This window comes from Lepidochelys kempii, chromosome 6, assembly GCF_965140285.1.
Source record: "Lepidochelys kempii isolate rLepKem1 chromosome 6, rLepKem1.hap1, whole genome shotgun sequence".
Classification (NCBI taxonomy): domain Eukaryota; kingdom Metazoa; phylum Chordata; order Testudines; family Cheloniidae; genus Lepidochelys; species Lepidochelys kempii.
Window position 1 is genome coordinate 6,397,943 of NC_136385.1, and position 20,457 is coordinate 6,418,399.

Consider the following 20,457-nt stretch of genomic DNA (forward strand, 5'->3'; position numbering starts at 1 on the left):
CCACTAACTCTTCCTCCCATGTCTGGCTTCCTCACCCCAGGGGCCAGGCACAGGGTCCCACTCACCACAATGCTCTCCACGAGGGCCGCTTTGGAGAACTGTGGCTCCAGAGTGTCCCGCCCCTGCTTCTGTGCCGAGAAGCACAGATGTGGGACAGCGTGGAGGAAGCGGAGCTGTTTGGCCCTGTCCTCCACCCACTAAGAGTGGGACTGGTGGAGAGAGAGAGAGATGGTCAGGTAGGGACCTCCCCACCCCACCTACACCAGCTCCAGGGCTCAGGAACCCCATGGAGTTGGAAAGGGAAAGCCGCCCTGCTTCCCCAAACCAGTGTCGCCCTGCACAGACAGGGTTGTAACTGGGACAGTGTCTGCGGGGAGCGGACACCTTGGCCTGCGTGAGACGAATGTCCCCACTTTGGGGTGCCAGGTAACAGGGGAGAAGTGCCCACTATTGGGGGTGGATTCTCTGGGACAAGACCCCCCAGTGTGGGTGGGGATGGAACAAGGGGCAGGACAGACTCGGGGGCAGTGCAGCTGGAAGATTTTTGTACCTCAGCTCCGCCCTGGAGGTGCTGCTGGATGACCCTGATGGTGTCTTGTTCAGGGGGCACATCCTCCTCCTCCTCATCGCCACCTCCTCCAGCTGGGCACTGAGGGTCTCTGCACCAGGGAGAGAAGGAGAAAGGGTCATTTCTGCTGATGCTGTGGGAATGCAAGGTAGAAAAATGGCTCAATGTCCCCCCTCCTCTTCAAGGAACCCCACGGCATCTAGGGCCCCACCCTGCCCCTCTCAGAGACGCCTTCAACCCCATCAGCCTCAGGGCCCCGTGGCCATCAGCCCCCCATCCCAACATCATCAGGGGAGGCTGGAGCTCCCCCAACTCTGTCCAGCATCCCCTGCCACAGGGTGTGGCTGGGCCACTCCCACTGGTGTCAGTGGGGCTCCTGTGGCTCAGTCCCGGTGCCTTGGTGAGCCAAAGGGCACAGAGTGGTACTACTCCCCAATGCCCCTGTCCTCCCCCCTGTCCCGTGGGTCTCCCCTCACCTGCACAGAGGGAGCCTTCAGCCTCAGGGCTCTCAGACCCCACGGAGGGGCTGCTGGCCCCTCGGGAGAAGGAGGAGCTGCTGGTCCCCATGCCAGAGTCGCCCAGCTCCTGCTCTGGGCTGGCTGGGGGCTCCTCAGTGGCCAGGCTGGTGGATGGCTCTGTTTGGGCACTGGGGTGCGGCTCCTGGCTCCTCTGCTTCCTATAAAGGAAGCCGCAGAGCTGCCTTGCCCGGCTCCCTCCCGCTCCTGGGTCCCTCCCACAGAGCATCACCCTGGGCCACCTCCATTTGGGGCCAGAAGGTGCCTCAGGGTATGGTAAGGGAGCTGGTGTCTTCCTCCTCCTCCACAAGGCCAGGGAGCTCCTCCTCCTCGCCTGGCCACTGGTCTCTTCCCCGCCTGTGGGGACAGAGGGGCCGCTCTCCTCCTGGGCAAGCCGGCTGCTGCTTCCCACTAGCTCCAGAGCCACCAGCCCGGCCTTCCTCCTCAGCATCCGCCTCAGCCTCTGCATCCTGGGTCTGAGTGGGGAGCAGCCATGAGTCTGGGCTCAAGGCAGCCGCTCTTTAATGTACCTGCCTGCACCCTGCCAACCTCCGATTGCTGAGGCAATTTCTCCTCACCACACACCCCACCCCAGGGCACGGGGGCTGCCGTCCACACCCACTGGCAGCAGCTCACAGCACAGGCTGCTCTCAACGCTCCCCCTCACCAATGGGGCCCTGTGACACCGGGGGAGTCTCGTCGTTTCAGAGCAGTGGGGCTCTCTGTTAGTTTGGACAAGCAGCTCCTTCCATACCTCCAGGACCCACTCCCTCCCAGGCCAGGGAAAGAGCAGCACCCGGATTGTCCCCAGCGACAGTTTACAAGGTGCCAATCCTATGAGGCAGGAGTGGCCCTCAGTTCCCACTGATTTCACTGATTCGGGGTGGGGGTGTTCAGCACCTGGCAGGTTCTGCCCTCCCCAAATACTCTTGACACAGGGAACAGTCTCCTGCAAGGGAAGGGCTGGGAGCCCTCTTGCTGGGCCATTCCCACCACACTGGGGATGGCTCTGGAGAACTCCACTCACTTGCTCTAGATGGGAAAGCGCTGGGTGGCAGATACTCACCGATGCCTAGTCTCTTGCCCTCCTCCTTGATCTCCTGCACCCAGGTGGGCTGGAAAGGATGCTGCCCAATGCCCTGGCAGCAGAGCAGGGGGTATAAGCCTGGAGATCAAAAGTGGCTGTGAAAACAAGATGATGTTTTATTGCCAGGGGATGTATACACCCAGGCTAGCAAGCCGGGGTTCACAACACTGACCTACAACCAGCCGCACACCTCCCATCTCCAGGTCTCCTCATACCTCATGCACATTCCTGAAGCGTGACGACCCAAGGGCTATAGAGGAGTGTCTCCAGCCCCACTGATGGAAACAAAGGTCTTGTCAGGAGAAGCCACTGCCTCAGGGTCGCAAACAGAGTCAGGGATGGAGCCGGGGATGGAGCCTTTGTCCAGGCTCTCGCACTAACCACTAGAGGAACACTCCCTTCCAGAGCTGGGAAGTGCCAGCGAGACTCGATTCCCAGTCTCCCTGGCTCTGAGTGTGACCTGTTGTCATGACTGAGGCAGGGGGTTGGGAGTCTGGACTCCTGGTTTTCATTGGTGATTTTCTTCTACTCCCAGCCTCCCTGGCCCTGAGTGTGACCTATGGAGGTGGTGGAATCTTCTTCCTTAGAGATTTGTAAGGCCCAGCTTGACAAAAAAAAATCATCTATTTTAAATTGAGGGAGACATTTTTGAGAATCTCTTAGATAATTTAAATAAAAGAGGAAAAAATAACATGAAGTGGAACATGTTCACTGCCAAGTTTTAAAGACAGTCACACCACTGACATGATAGCTAAGGCCCTGGAAGCAAAGTTAGCTGAAACACTAACCCAGCTTTGGACAGCAATAGCTTCCTTGGAAGGTGCAGAAAATATTGTCTTCCTTTCAGTTTATTCAAAGAGTTCAGTTCAATGGCTAGTTCATTGAAATTCAAGAAAGCCATTGGGAGTTCACAAAACAGGCAAACTTCTTTTCCTCCCTCAATCTATGGATAAAAACTAGGTGCCAGGGGATGGATCTACGAGTTCCTAAATCTAGAATCATGTGGAGACCAGAACGTATCATTTTAATTCACTAACCACCCTTCAAATTTCCTTTGTTTAAGAAATCAGTGTTAAATGCAAAACATTTTGATTCAACTTTTTTCTTATGCTTCTCTTTCTAGCTGTAGCATGACCTTGGTGCGTGACCAAAGAGAGGTCACTTCTTTTCACTCTCCCTCTGTATCATGGGGTTGGCAAAAATTCTCTAAGTCCCAGCGGGCTAGAGATTTAAGCACGTCAGGCATGTTAGAGCTCTTGTGCTCGAAAGGACAATAAGCAATGGTTGTTTGGGGCAAGAATCCCGACAGATTTGACACTTGTCCCCCATCCAAAGCCAATAACACATCTCTGTATCTACAATCATGAGTTAGACATTCTCAGCACTCCTCTATCTCCCGTAGCCCTCAGGTGTTCCTTGGATTATGGAGGCTTGGTTGCTAAGAGGACTGGAATTTTTTGCGGGCTTCCTGGGTTTCCCTAGCCAATAAGGGTCTCAGTCTGGCCTCTGAGGCCCACACCATGAGATACTAAAGATCAGGATGGACTGATTTCACTCCAAGCTTTTTGTATTTGTATTTCTGAATTATTTTCCTAATGAAAGTTTGATTCTCATGAAATTCGTAGAGCTGGCAGATGACAGAACAGGGAGCAATGATCTCAAGTTGCAGTGTAGAAGGCTTGGATATTAGGAAAAACTTTTTTACTTGGAGGATGGTGATGCCTTTGAATTTGCGAGGATAGAGTCCCCCATCTTCTACTTAGAGCCTATATTTTTTCTTACCTTCTATATAGATGACGATTTCTTTCCACACAATCAACACAGTAATGAAAACAATCCCAGAGAATCTCCTCCACACCAACCGTCTCTTGGTCCTCACCGGGAGACCGCGAGATGGAGGCTTGCTGCAGCAAGGCTACAGGGGTCTCCGAGGTTCCCCCTGCCCCGCAGCCCTGTCCTGCCGGGCTGTTGTCAAGGGAGCTCTGTGGGGTCACACCCACCTCATCATCTTTGCCCAATAGGCTGAATTCCAAATGCCTTTTGTGAAGTCACTGCCACACTCACCTTTGCCTTGCAGGCCTGATGTCTGCCCCTGGCCTGCCCGGATGCATGTTTGAGCTGCACCCTGGATCTCCCCAGTTGCTCATTATTGATTCTGGGGAGCAAGCAGGCCACCCAGTAAAACAGCAGAGTCTATTCCTCACCCTAAACTGGGTTTTCCATACAGATATAGATTGTGAAACTATTTGATCTCCTAATCCATCTTCTATTTCACTGGCTATGAAATTTCACACGCTTACCACCATATTAAGCCCAATTGCTTGTAATTCATGAAAAGGTGCCATGGCACCTTCCAGAATGATAACCAGTTGTGATGTGAGGATACCAGGAAACAGAGAATCCACCTCTTCTTTGGGTAATTTGTTTCAGGCATTAGTCTCCCTCCCTGTCAAAAATGTGTGCCTTACGTCTCATTTGAATTTCTCTGACTTCAACTGACAGCCATTGGTTCCTGTTGTGCCTTTCTTGGCCAGATCCAAGTAGCCCTGCCCCATGAAATCCAATTTTCCCATCCTGCTGGAATCCCCCCAGCCAGTAGGGTCCTCCGAGCTGTTTGTCTGCTGGGCTGGGGATATCAGACGCACCAGAGGCATGCAGAAGAGAGTGCACTGCATCAGCCCTGTGTTGGGCTCAGGGGTTTGGCCTTGGCAACTTCTGCTCCAGCCACATCTCTGTGTGCCTGGGCTCAGGGCTTCTGACCCCCGTGGTTGCAGCCAGGGCTGGGATGCTGAACTCAGGACTTTCATGCCCCTACTCACTCCTGCTCGCACTCTGGGTGCCTGGGCTCGGGGCTTCTGCCCGGCATCTGCAGCTGGGGCTCAGGGCTTGCCTTGCACTTCCTTCTGGGGCTCAGGGGTCCATTTTTCTGGATGCAGCCAAATTGACCCTTGAGTTAAATTGCCAGGGGACTAGTAGGTAGGAGCCCCCAGTTGAGGTGCTCTCAGATGCAGGGACCCACCCGCACATCTTAGAACCTCCTCTAACTTCATAAAGATTCTTGTCTGCTGCCCTCAGAGCCCAGGTCTGAAGGCAGCACGGAAGTGAGGGTGGCAATGCTGTGACCCCCTCCTAGAACAACCTCTGAACTCCCCCATGATCCCATTTTGGTCGGGACCCCCACCAAACAAAATGTCATTGAGATGGACGTGTTCCCAAGGAATGTGTCAATTTCAAGGAATCAACATTTCCCAGCTGAAAAAAATCTTCTCCTGGAAAACTTTCAATTTTTTTCAGAGTGGTGGCCATGTTAGTCTATATCAGCAAAAACAATGAGGAGTCCTTGTGGCACCTTAGAGACTAACAAATTGATTTGGGCATAAGCTTTTGTGGACTAGAACCCACTTCATCACATGCATGGAGTGAAAAATACAGTAGCAGGTATAAATACACAGCCCATGAAAGGATGGGCATTGCCTTACCAAGTGGGAGGTCAGTCTAACGAGACAATTGAATTAAGAGTAGGATACCAAGGAAGGAAAAATCACTTTTGTCGTGGTAATGTGGGAGGCCCATTTCAAACAGTTGATAAGAAGGTGTGAGTAAGAGTAGGGGAAAATTAGTATGGGGGAAGTTAGGACTTTTGGCTGCAGAATTTTATTTCATTTTTTAATGAGATTGCGTCTTTTAGGTTTTGTGGCACACAAGTAGAGAAGTTTGCAAGATATTGCAAACTTCCAGCAAGAACAATAACACACAAGAGCCCCAAAATCAGAGGGAGAGACTGTAAGCTACTGTCTATAACAGAGAGGCACAATTCACTGGGTACCTGCTGACTGACTGCTGCTAAGCCCCCACTGAGCTGTCTAGCATACAAGTAGGTCCAGGAACCGTGCCCAAAATGTAAAGTCGCAGTATTTAATTTTAACACAACCACAAATACACCAGAGCCTCCAAATTTTCTGTTTTACAAGGTCTCTCCTTGTTTTGGAACACTGAGTTCTAAACATGCCATGGGGAATTTGAATCAAATTTCAGCTACTTATTAGTATGTGTTTGGAACAATCACTAGTGTGCATTCGGTGTTATGTTGTTGGTTTCTTTAGGAAATGCGGGGAATCAGGAGCACTAGGAAAGCCTATTTCCACCTTCACACACACACACACACACACACTCACACTGCACATTTGCTGCCCACTGGTGCTGCCTGAGCAGTAGCATTGTGACATCAGAGACAATCCACCACTCAGCGCTCCCTGCCTCCAGCTCCTTGTCACACCTGGGGAGAATGACTAGCCCCTGGCTGCCACGGCAACAGCTACCTTTGACAACTGCTTGTCCCTTCTTACCAGAACATCATCACAGAAAGGCAGTTTGTAATGAAACAGGACCAGATTTGGATAAGCAGGACAGCCGCCTGCTGGGCTCATTTGGGTTTGTACTGTGGTACGGTACAGTGTTTCTTCTCAAAGGGAAATTGTTTGCTACTTTCCTTAGTAAAGGCTCAGTGAAAATAAGATGCAAAATTCCTGCTCTTTTACTTGGATATTGTTTATCTGCTTCTTACACATTCAGGGTTATAGCTTAGAACTTTCACTGAAACTCAAGTTGCATAAAATGACTTTTGTTTTAATACAGTTTAATTTAATTACTTTCAATACTGTGTTCAGCACAGCACTGAGTGGTGAAAAGGGACCTTCACAAAGATAAGAATGGCAATAAAATATATACTGAAAACAACAGATGAATAAGAGGTTCATTGTTTAAACAGCACTTATATAATAGTTTTTCTTTCTATTAAAAAACTAAGGAAATTAACAAACCAAAAACCCTTCATTTAATGTTTCTTAGTTTAGCTTTCATCAATAAATTAAGCCGTCAAATAATTCGGATATACAAAGTCAAGGTTTTAAAAAGGATTAAAAGATTACAACTTTTAGCATTCTCAGGTTAGCAAATGTCCAAATAAGTGTTGCCCTGGCACCCTTAATTCAGTCATCTTGTGCCTCTGCGTGGTGATGCAGATTTTAGTTACATCATCCCATGTTGTTTTTTTCCCGTCAGGACCCTGCCTTATTCAGTGTACAAGATTTTCTGCTCTGGGGCTGTGTATTGAAGGAGTCTGTTGTCTGTAGGATCCCTGCCTCATTTATTGCAGAGTTAATGTTGCGTGGGCAACGCTCATTCTGGTAATTCCTAACTTGAAAGTGCTTGACTTTGAAACCTTTTAATCCTTTGTGTATTTTCTATTTTTTAAGGCTTACAACACTGATGAAACCAACCTTTATGACAAAGGGTATTTTTTTGATTGTGACATATCTATTATTTGTCTGTTTAGTGTCAATAGTGTGTACTTTACAAGACAGAAAAATTAAAGGTACTCCCTAATACAAAGACCTAAGGAAGATGGACACATACAAAGAAACCAGCATGTGTAAGGACTGGGAATTTCTTTTTCTCCCTTTCTTTTGAAGTCATTTATACTTAATTATTATTATTTATTAGTAAAGAAAGGGTGGCGCATTGGGGAAGTTGTGTGGTGAGGATGTTCCATGCCGAGGGAACAATATGGAAAGACACGAAGAATGGAATGGGAGAAAGAAACACCCATGGTTTTGGTGCTAGCTGTACTGGTAAAGCAGAAAGGGAGGGAGGCGATGTAGAAAAGGACAAGATTGCTGATTATGGCCTGTCTCTGTAAATAGCCCTGTACTGGGATGGTTTGGCATTTTAAGGACTGGAGGCCTGAGCTCAGCCAACCCTAGCAGCTAAGAAGGCCCACCTGAACACGGATCAGTGGATTCTTTACTGATCATCTGGGAGCAGAAGAGGAAGTGACTGAGAGAATTGCAGGAGCTGCAGAGAAAGGAAGGAGCAGCAAGGAGGGCTAGAGACAGAGTCTGGCAATAACCTTGGAGGAAAGACCCCGAGAGCAGAGACTAAGGCCAGCAGAAAAATTGCCTTATGCTGTTCTTCTCCTTTTGGTTAGTTGTCTCTTGGAAAATAAATAAAACCTGGCTGGAAGGGCCAGTGAGACTGATCTGTTGTGAGTGCAGCTGTGGAGTCTGGAGGAGGGAGAGATGGATTGCAGGGTGCTACAGATAGACTCAGGCCACCAGGGGATGCTTGGGAGGAGGTCATGAGCAGGGGAGGAGTGGGGTTTGGGAGGAGATGCTCTACAACAGGGCCAAACAGGAACCCTGAATTTGTGCACCTAACAGCTTTCCTGACGTTTCAAGTTCTAAACTCCAACCTGGTCAGAAGGCGGTTGTTCAGAACCATTCATAAGTCACATTTAATTGGTCTGCAAAGTTTCACAGTCACAAGGTCATGCTCCCAGAGTTCAAATAAATTGGAAAACCAGCATCATACGTTGCATGTAGCACCCTGGGCCGGCAAACAGGATGGAACATGGCAGGTACCATTGCTGGAGCAGGCTTGCTGCATGCCGGGGAACAAGTCATGCTCTCCACCACACTGTTAGAGCCCCTTGGGAATCAATGATGAGAATGATGTTAAACCTACTCAGGACCAGCACAGTATAACCACATAATAATGCAAGGCTGGCCATACCTTGACCTTCCCCTGGATTGCTCCAACCTGCCTCGTGTGACAGGCGCTGGGTCAGGGAGCCAGGGGATGGGTTCTACATCAGCCACAGAGCCCATATCTCCTCAGTGGCAGAAACCTTTGCAAAACTTTTAAAGATAATGCATCTACATGTGATTATCCCCTGTCCCCAAGAGAAATATGGTATATTTTAATGAGTCTGCCCATGCTTGTCTTGATGATCAGAGCTAAAAAGTGCTGCAGGGATTCTCTCTCAAAACGATGCTATGCCAAACATTAAAACATACTTCCATCCTATACTTTGAAATCATGAAAGACAACATCTCTCAGAAGGTAGGAGTGAACATTATTAACATTACAATAGAACTGAATTCTCCTTTTGTTTTTACATCAGGAAAAACTCTCTTCAAGTTACCTTGCCCAAGATAGAAATTTGCAGAAGTCAACTTGTTGATTATTGGAATCTGAAATGCAGCCATATTTTTCTTTCAGGATAAAATTATACTCTGGAAGGGGCACTGCTCTCTGGTGAGGACATCAGAAGATGTGAGAACAGAAAGGAGATTGTTCTGAGTCTTTCACATGACTTCTCTCTCGTAGTCCATACCTTGGGTGACTTTCTGAGTGGATTATTGACATGTTCTCTGTCATGAGAAACTCAGCCCAAGCACAGATATTGCCCAATGCAGCTATCCACTAAATTGAGGGGATATTACACCTAAGAAGAAATCCTGGGTCACTGAAACTAATGTGAATTTTGCCATAGACTTCAGTGAGGCCAAGATTAAATATGTGGGGAGTGATGGTTGAGCATTCTCACTGGGGACTCTTCTAAACCTGGACGTCATTTCCCTGGGTACGCAGGTCAGAACTCTGCGTTTTCAGGGCACAGTGTAAGGCTCAGCTCTTTCTCTGACTGCTGTGTGGAGGTTTGGTTGTGGTGAGCTGAGTCCAATGAAAATAAATCATTTCCGTGAATTGAATGGGCTTTCAGTGATATGGCCAGCTCAGTTGCTCTACTGAGCATTATGTAGAATGTGTTTACATTAATCTTTTCTCTGATGTTTTTAACTCCATCTGTCCTTGAATTATATAAAGGGGAATTTGACATCCTCTTTTGAGAGAACTTTTTGCTTGCAGATAGATAGATAGATCTGAGCTATATGAACAGACAGAAGAGCTCTTTTAGCATCAATCCTGCTCTTCCTTTAAAAGTGGGGGTAGGAAATAGTTACATTATAGCAAATTTCTATTAAGCTCTCTGATCTCTGGTTCAGAGTCTCTCTTGAGAAGGAATTTGGTCTGCAGGGGCATTTGGCTTCACCGGTCTTTTTATGAAACACTGAATAAACACACAGTAATTGCCAGATTGGATCAGACCTGAACTCCATCTAGTGTCTTGTCTCTGATAGTGGCTAGTACTAGATGTTTCAAAAGAAGGTTTAATGACCTTTAATATTCAGATGTGGAATAATCAGCCCTTCCCCGCATCTCGCCCTGAACTCTAATAGTTAGAGATTCATTTAAGCCCTGAAGCATAATGTTAGTATCCCTTAGGCATCCAGATCCATACACTATGCTATATAAAGCTGTCAAATCCCTACAGTTTCTTTGTAGTTCTGCTTAACAGCACTCCTAGGATCTACAGACATTTCCCAACTTCTCAACTCACCCATAATACATTCACATAGGATGAAACAGGTTTATAGGCAGTTTGATCCCAACTCAATAATCATAATAAGAATATTATTATTCTTATCTCTATAAAGTTAGGTTAAAAGATAAATCTATTCTGACAATATTTTTTCTTATCATTATAAATATATGTTTCTGAAAATATGTTCACTGTGGTTAATTTTCTCACAAATATTCACCCCTGGCTACACACTTTTAGTCTGATCATTAGAAGTGTATGTGTGGTAATTTTTCAGCAGCCAAAGAACAAGAAGCTTCAGGATTTAGTCAGCATGGCTGTAGTGTCCAGAAGGGATACATTTGGAAGTTCCATTTTTGAACTATTTCCTCAATGAATGTATGTACATACTGTGTACTGCCTGGTTGCCAATGATTTAAAAACATGAAGGCAAATTTCGGTGCTGGAAACTGTCACCCAATAACCAGAGAGTGTGATGCACTCTGTGTCTTCCTCCTATCCATGTTATTGTCCACAGGCATAATGGAGATCCACGGATCCTAAGTCTACACTGATCAGTGAAATTAAAATATCAGCCGAATCAGGGTCAAAATATAAATCAGACTAAATAGCAGAATAATGCACTTTCCTACAGATAAAGGATTTTTTTTTCTCCCTTAGAAGAAGTGAAGGAGTTCTGGGTTTTCCCATCAGTTGTTATAGGTTCCATTCCATAACTCAAAGGGTCTCTGTGCATATGACCACAGTTCTTTATATTAGCATACACAATTCGCATAAGAACTAATGCCTTCCTTTATGGTTGATCCCGCAGCAAGCGCCCAAGGCTGAATGAATGGCTGGAGGAAATTGTACTGCAGTGACCGAGTTCATTCTCACAGGACTGACAGATCGTCTGGAGCTGCAGGTCCCCCTCTTCGCAGTGTTCCTAGTGATCTATGGTATCACCCTGGTGTGGAATCTGGGGATGATGGTTTTAATCAGGATCAACCCCCGACTTCACACCCCCATGTACTTCTTCCTCAAGAATTTGTCCCTCATGGATGTCTGTTACTCCACAGTCATCACTCCCAAGATGCTAATGAGCTTCTTAGCAGAGAGGAAAGCTATTTCCTACACAGCTTGCATCATCCAATATTTTAGCTTCATATTGCTTGCCATCTCTGAGTGCCTTCTGCTGGCAGTAATGGCGTACGACCGTTATGTAGCCATCTGTAACCCGCTGCTGTACACAGTCATCATGTCACCAAAGCACTGCCTACAGCTGGCAGCTGGTTCATATCTATGGGCCTTCCTGAACTCTGTGATACACACAAGCGGTTTGCTAAGATTATCCTACTGCCACTCCAATCTCCTGAATCATTTTTTCTGTGATATGAACCCACTTCTAAAGCTGTCCCCTTCTGGCACCTATGTCAATGAGCTACTTGTTTTCCTCTTTGGCAGTCTGATAGAGGTGATTAGCATTGGGACCATCCTCATCTCATACATCTAAATTATTGCAACTGTGCTGCAGATCCGCTCAACCGACGGCAGGTGCAAAGCCTTCTCCACCTGCACCTCCCACCTGACGGCCGTCTCCATGTTCCACGGGACAATTCTCTTCATGTACTTCCGACCCAGTGCCAGCTACATGCTGGACACAGACAAAATGGCCTCAGTGTTCTACACGGTGGTGATCCCCATGCTGAACCCCCTCGTCTACAGCTTGAGGAACAAGGATGTGATGGATGCCCTAAGGAGAGCAATAGAGACAAAATTGAGGGCCCATTTTCCCCCAAAGGGTGTCTTAATAGGAAAACCAAATCCTTCAATGGCTGCTCTGCACACATAGGGCTTGTTTCCACTATGGGGTGGATCAATGCTGTGGCGATCGATCCACTGGGGGACAATTTAGCAGGTCTAGTGAAGACTCACTGGATCGACCCCGATTGCTCTCCCATTGACTCTGGTACTCCACCAGAATGAGATGAGTAAGGGGAGTCAACAGGAGAGTTTCTTCTGTAGACTCAGCGAAGTGTGGACCCAGCAATAAGTAGATCTAAGCTACGCCTATTTGAGTGACACTACTAACAAAACTCAAATTATGTAGCTTCGATTGACCTGTTCCCTAAGTGTAAACTAGGCCATGTGCTCTGATTCAGAAAGTCCATAAGCACATGTTTAAGTATGTCTCCCTTCGGCTTCAGTGGGACATAATCATATGTTTAAAGTTAAACATGTACTTAAGTGCTGCCTCAGACAGAGATGCTTTTCTGAGCAGACACCTTATGTGCATAAAAAGGCCATGTCAGTTATTAAATGATGGTTTGGCTCCCCTGTACCGATAGTAAAATACTTTGAAATTGATTTTTCAGTGTAAGATGTAAGAGTGTGATTCAAATATTGCTTAGAATTACTGAATAAAAGGGAAAAGTTCACACTGCAACCATGGAGTCATGAGCAATAACCAGGGCTGGTTTGATACTCCAAAAACATTGACAGATAATTTTTCAAATAAATGTTGTGATTTTGCTTCAATCAGATCCACAGCCCAACTCATCTGTTTTCCTGGAGACACTTGTGTCCATGTAATTATGTTGAAAACTTTGTCTGTTGAAAGGGAGAATGTCATGAATGCTCACTCAGATATAATATTTTGTCAGTACTCACACCAAAAATCGCCCCCGCCCCCACCCCACACACACGCACATAACTCTTTGGTCACCTAAATTACCTGGTCTTTAATTGCAACTCCTAAACTCACAAACACATACAGACACATTTTCAAGGATAAAGAAAAGGAGTACTTGTGGCACCTTAGAGACTAACCAATTTATTTGAGCATGAGCTTTCGTGAGCTACAGCTCACTTCATCAGATGTATACCGTGGAAACTGCAGCAGACTTTATATACACACAGAGAATATGAAAAAATACCTCCTCCCACCCCACTGTCCTGCTGGTAATAGCTTATCTAAAGTGATCAACAGGTGGGCCATTTCCAGCACAAATCCAGGTTTTCTCACCCTCCACCCCCCCACACAAATTCACTCTCCTGCTGGTGATAGCCCATCCAAAGTGACAACTCTTTACATAATCAAGTCGGGCTATTTCCTGCATAGATCCAGGTTTTCTCACATCCCCCCCACCCCCATACACACACAAACTCACTCTCCTGCTGGTAATAGCTCATCTAAACTGACCACTCTCCAAGTATAAATCCAAGTTAAACCAGAACATCTGGGGGGGGGGTAGGAAAAAACAAGAGGAAACAGGCTACCTTGCATAATGACTTAGCCACTCCCAGTCTCTATTTAAGCCTAAATTAATAGTATCCAATTTGCAAATGAATTCCAATTCAGCAGTTTCTCGCTGGAGTCTGGATTCGAAGTTTTTTTGTTTTAAGATAGCGACCTTATAGTCATTGTTGGTGAATGCCACAATTATTGAGATCTCAATGTAAAAGACCTTGGGCCCTATTTTCCTAAGTGCTGAGTACTTGCAGCTCCCCTTGACTTCAGCTGGAGTGATGGATCTTTTATTTCTGGAAATGAGGGATCGAGGGGACTGAAGTTGGGCACCAAAAGCACTGGCCATTTCTGAAACTTTTGGGCATGGCGAATTACAACAGTGAATACCTAAAGCACCAGTCACCTCAGAGTACATCCACACTGCAATGTAAGCCCAGGGTTTGAACTCATGCTCAAGTCAACTCAAGCGCCCTTCCATCTCCACATAAATTACACTAACCAAGGGCTCAAAGCCCGGGTCCGAGGACCCCACAGTGAAAGAAGGTCTAAGCCTGAGTCAAGCTGAAACCCAGGGGTTACATTTTTTATTGGTTTGCAGTGTAGATGCAGCCCCTCTGGACTCCTGCTCTGGGAGTCAGCCAAAAATATCCCAAAGGCTGAGTTTCTTTGTCCTCTGGACAATAAATAATAGGAAACTGTCCCACACTGCACCACGAACAAAGAGCTAGAGTGGTCACATTTTGGAAGTGCGCCAGGAACTCTGGGATCTGGGTGTTTGAAATGGGAATCACATAATGCCGTGTAGATGCTGGAGCCCCAGTTTGGGATCCAGGGTACAACAATCCCTAACCTGGGGTTACAAATGAGTGTAGATTCTCAAACCCGACGTTAACAAACTCAGGCTTTGCAAATGTGAGATCTACAGCCCAGGGCTTACACTGCAGTGTAGACATGTCCTCAGAGAGCTAGTGAGTCACTGTGGTGTGGCTGTGTGTTCAGCACAATGGGGCTCTGGTCTCGGTTTGCACCTCCAGTCACGACTGTAAAAGTGAGAACATTGAACTTCGGGCAAGTTTCAAACACCTGCCAGGCTCCTGCTAAGATTCTTTGATTTCATACGTATGACGCAGCAGAGTTCCCCTCAGGAAATGGAGAGATTGAACTAATCTGTGGAATCCCAGCCTAACCCCTAGGCCCACTGCCTTTCAGACCCATGACACCCAGTCAAACATTTCCCTCTTTTTCATGTAATTTGTTCCCTTCTGCCTCTGTCTGCTGCCACCCCCTTTCTGCCCTCACCCATACACCGTTTGGTTTTATCTGAGCCCAAAACACAGCTCGGACCCAGGGCAGGGGACAGAGCAATTTTAAAGGCTGGGGAGCCTCCTGCATGGCCTACAGAAGCAGCAGAATCCCAGAGCTGTGCAGGCAGAGGAAGGGGGCAAAGAACAGAGCCACACCCAGCTACCAGCACCAGCCGTCTTAACAGAAAGCATCACCCAGCCCATCACATAGAACCATAAGACTAGTCATACGGCGTCAGACCAATGGTCCATCTAGCCAAGTGACCTGTCTTCCACAATGGCCAATGCCAGATGTTTCAGAGAGAATGAACAGAACAGGGCAATTATCCAGTGATCCATCCCCTGTCATCCACTCCCAGCTTCTGTCAGCCAGAAGTTTAGGGACATCTATAGCATGGGATTGCGTCCCTGACCATCCTGGCTAATAGCTATTGATGGACCGATCCTCCAAGAACTTATCTAATTCTTTTAAAAACCCAGTTATACTTTTGGCCTCACAACATCCCCTGGCAATCATTGTCCTCTGAAGAGCTCTACTGCTGACAGCTGAAATTCTTCTTATACACCTCAAATATTGGCTTGTGTTTTAGGGACTGAGTTCCAAACCCTACGTTGTTGTATACTTTCATTGAAGTCACTTGAAGTCAAAGGAACTGCACAAATGACAGCAAATGAGGATCTGGCCCTGCAAATAAGGAGTTCTACTGATATATCTTATTTTTATTACTTAGTTTATCCAAGGGAAGGTCAAGAAGTGCCTTAAGCATGCTATATATGTGCCTGTGTGGGACAAAGATTTCCAATCGGGTAAGGATCTTCAATTCTGCAGACAGAGGCATAAAATTCAGTGACTGGAAGCTAAATAAACTCAGTCAAGATATGAGGTGCACCTTTTCTTCCTGAGGGTAATTAATTATTGGAACAAATTACTTATTACTGTGGCAGATGTTCCATCACGTAATGTCTTAAAATCAAGGCGATATATCTTTCTATATCATATACTATAGCTCAAAGAGAATTCATGGGCTCGATGGATAAATTAAGGGGTGAGGGACTTGTGCCTATCTTATAAAGGAAGTTCAACTAGATGAAGGTATTGTTCCTTTCAGCATGTTTAAGTCACTTTAAAAAAATCCAGGAATCTGAGTCTCTTTATGTCTTCTCAACACATCTTGATTTCTGACCTATAATGATACAGAACAATAACCCTGTTATCTCTGTTCAGAATATGACATTTCTTTCAGCAGCTATTCGCACATCCCATAGCAGTGTGGAAGTGGAGACACTGAGAGAAATCCTGGGCTTAACAAGACACGTATAAATCTGGAATAACTTTATAGATTTCACTGGTTTAACGATGGCATAAGAGCCTGAGCCAAAGGTGCTGAACTCAATGACAGCTTTCCATTGACTTCAGATCAAGGCATAGAATTTGATGCACTACTTAACTCTTCCTTGTTGGGAAGAGTCATCTCTGCCTATATCTCCTCCCATCCTGAACCAGGAACTGGGGGTCTTGCCAAGATGCTCCAATACAATGCAAGGCTCTCTCAGTCTCACGAGCTGCAAGAAAAGAGAGTTCCCAAAGAACAGCAGCAAAAGGGTTAAGGAGCATAAAGTTTAATTCTACAGACACAAAACTATTCTTGTCTGCTAACTATGCCCATTGCAACTGATGTTCAAGAGATGTCTTCAGATGCTGGTATTTACATATTCCCAATATATTTGATTATCGTCATTATGTTTATACCCAAGAGCATATCTAGTGTTGCAGTGGGTGAACGAATACTTTGATCAATACTGAGAGCAAAAGGCCAAACAGGAAGGAAGGGCTGGCAGTCTGGGTTCTAGCCTGGAATTTAGAAGTTGAGTTAAATTCCTATCTCTGCCACAGATTTGCTGTGTGACCTTGGACAAGTCACTTAGCCCCTCATTTGAAATTCTGTAAAATGGGGTTAATAGCACTTCCTTATTTCACAGAGGTGTTCTGAGGACACAGTCATGAGAAGGTTGTGAGATACTCAATCGTTGCAGTATCTGGAGCCATATATGTCCTTTAAACACATTGCAAATACCTTACTTATGTTGGGGAATGCTGATCCACATGAGCTGTCCCATTCACTACTGCAGGAATAAGATGTCACCCATCAATAAGAGTCCAGTGATGCGGCTCAGACAGATGTAGAAAATGGTTACCATTATCAATAAGAATATTCTTATAACCGAGCTATCGGGACGCCTTTGGTGTGGTGTGTGTGTGTCCTTTCTCGTAGATACCACGCCTGACATTCAAAGTGCAGGGCATTTTTTCATGAAAAGGAGATAGAAGGGAGGGGAGTTGAATTAATAATAAATTTGTGTCATATGAATTCCCAAAGGCCTGCCCCTTCCTTTCCTCTTCTGTGGCAAATATCCAAAACTCTGGATTGAGACATGGATTCCACAGGCCAGATGCTTTGAAAATGATCCACTAGCTGATTCAGAAATGACCATTAAAAGGAAGAGAGACAAGCTATGGAATAAAGCTGTGGATAGAGGTGAACGCATTTGAAGAAAATCAGGGCCCAGTTGTGACAGGGTGTGGCCAGACTGCACTATTTTGTGGCTATACTGTGCTGGTGTAATGGCCCTGAGTATATTTAACATCATTACATAAGAACATAAGAACTGACATACTGGGTCAGACTAAAAGTCCATCTAGCCCAGTGTCCTGTCTTCCAACAGTAGCCAGTGCCAGGTGCCCAGAGGGAATGAAAAGAAGAGGTAATGATCAAGTGATCCTTCCTTTGTTGCTCATTCCCAGCTGCTGGCAAACAGAGGCAAGGGACACCATCCCTGCCCAGCCTGGCTAATAGCCATTGATGGACCAATCCTCCATGAATGTATCTAGTTCTTTTTTGAACCCTGTAATAGTCTTGGCTTTCACAATATCTTCTGGCAAGGAGTTCCACAGGTTGACTGTGCATTGTGTGAAGAAATACTTCCTTTTATTTGTGTTAAACCTGCTGCCTATTCATTTCATTTGGTGACCCCTAGTTCTTGTGTTATGAGAAGTAGTAAACAACACTTCTTTATCTACTTTCTCTACACCAGTCATGATTTTATAGACCTCAATCATTTCTCCCCTTAGCTGTCTCTTTTTCAAGCTGAAAAGCTCCAGTCTTATTAATTTCTCTTCATATGGAAGCCGTTCCATACCCCTAATCATTTTTGTTGCCCTTTTCTGAATCTTTTTCAATTCCAATATGTCTTTTTTGAGATGGGGCGACCACATCCGCACACAGTATTCAAGATGTGGGCGTACCATGGATTAATAGAGAGGCAAGATGATATTTTCTGTCCTATTATCTATCCCTTTTTTAATTATTCCCGCCAGTCTGTCCTGTTTTTGGACTGCCACTTCACATTGAGTGGATGTTTTCAGAGAACTGTCCACAATGACTCCGAGATCACTTCCTTGAGTGGTAACAGCTAACTTAGACCCCATCATTCTCATCACTGATTCTGAAGGGTCTGTAACAGTGTGGCGGAGAGCATGACTTGGTCCCCGGCATGCAGCATCCCTGCTCCCACAGTGGTACCTGCCATGTTCCATTCTCTTTGCCAGCCCAGGGTGCCATTTGCAATGTACAATGTTGGTTTTCCAATTTATTTGAACTCTGGGAACATGACCTTGTGTCTGTGAAACTTCGCAGCCCAATTAAATGTGTCTTATGGATGGTTCTGAACAGTCACCTTCCGACCGGTTGGAGTCTAGAACTTGAAACATCAGGAAAGCTGGTGGGTGCACAAATTCAGGGTTCCCATTGAGCCCTGTTGTGGAGCAGTCTCCTCCCAAACCCCACTCCTCCCCTGCTCATGACCTCCTCCCAAGCACCCCCTGGTGGCCTGAGTGGTCCTGCAGAACTCTGCCATCCATCTCTCCCTCCTCCAGGTTTCACAGCTGCACTTACAACAGATTGGTCTTGCCGGTCCTTCCAGCCAGGTTTTATTTATTTTCCAGAGACAACAAACCAAAAGGAGAAGAACAGCATAAGGCAAATTTGCTGCTGGCCTTAGTCTCTGCTCTCGGGGTCTTTCCTCCAAGGTTATTGCCAGACTCTGTCTCTAGCCCTCCTTGCTGCTCCTTCCTTTCTCTGCAGCTCCTGCAATTCTCTCAGCCACTTCCTCTTCTGCTCCCAGATGATCAGTAAGAGAATCAGCTGATCTGTGTTCAGGTGAGCCTTCTTAGCCGCTAGGGTTGGCTGAGCTCAGGCCTCCAGTCTTTAAAATGCCAAACCACCCCAGTACAGGGCTATTCACAGAGACAGGCCATAATCAGCAATCTTGTCCTTTTCTACATCACCTCCCTCCCTTTCTGCTTTACCAGTACAGTTAGCACCAATAACATGGGTGTTTCTTTCTCCCATTCCATTCTTCGTGTCTTTCCATATTGTTCCCTCGGCATGGAACATCCTCACCACACAACTTCCCCAATGCACCACCCTTTCTTTACTAATAAATAATAATAATTAAGTATAAATGACTTCAAAAGAAAGAGAGAAAAAGAAATTCCCAGTCCTCACACATGCTGGTTTCTCTGTATGTGTCCGTCTTCCTTAGATCATGAGTTCTTTGTATTAGGGAGTGTCTTTAGTTTTTCTGTCTTGTAAAGTACACACTATTGACAGTAAACAGACAAATAATATGTCACAAACAAAAAAAAATACCCTTTGTCATAAAGGTTGGTTTCATCAGTGTTGTAAGCCTTAAAAAATAGAAAATACAAAAAGGATTAAAAGGTTTCAAAGTCAAGCACTTTCAAGATAGGAAATACCACAATGAGCGTTGCCCACACAACATTAACTCTGCAATAAATGAGGCAGGGATCCTACAGACAACAGACTCCTGCGATACACAGCCCCAGAGCAGAAAATCTTGTGCACTGAATAAGGCAGGGTCCTGACGGGAAAAAAACAACATGGGATGATGTAACTAAAATCTGCATCATCACACAAAGGCACAAGATGACAGAATTAAGGGTGCCAGGGCAACACTTATTTGGACATTTGCTAACCTGAGAATGCTAAAAGTTGTAACCTTTTAATCCTTTTTAAAACCTTGACTTTGTATATCCGAATTATTAGACAGCTTAATTTATTATTGAAAGCTAAACTAAGAAACATTAAATGAAGGGGTTTTGGTTTGTTAATTTCCTTAGTTTTTTTAATAGAAAGAAAAACTATTATATAAGTGCTGTTTAAACAATGAACCTCTTCATCATCTGTTGTTTTCAGTATATATTTTATTGCCATTCTTATCTTTGTGAAGGTCCCTTTTCACCACTCAGTGCTGTGTTGAACACAGTATTGAAAATAATTGAATTAAACTATATTAAAACAAAACTCATTTTATGCAACTTGAGTTTCCGTGAAAGTTCTAAGCTCCAATCCTCAATTTGTAAGAAGCAGATAAACAATATCCAAGAAAAAGAGCTGGATCTTTGCATATCACTTTCACCTAGCCCTTACTAAGGAAAGTAACAAACACTGGC

The 20,457-nt window shown here is 45.6% G+C and overlaps 1 pseudogene; it reads left to right on the forward strand.

The window, feature by feature from the left end:
- The first annotated feature begins 11,223 nt into the window (after positions 1–11,223).
- LOC140912775 (olfactory receptor-like protein COR4) lies at positions 11,224–12,222 on the forward strand (annotated as a pseudogene).
- Positions 12,223–20,457: the final 8,235 nt, after the last annotated feature.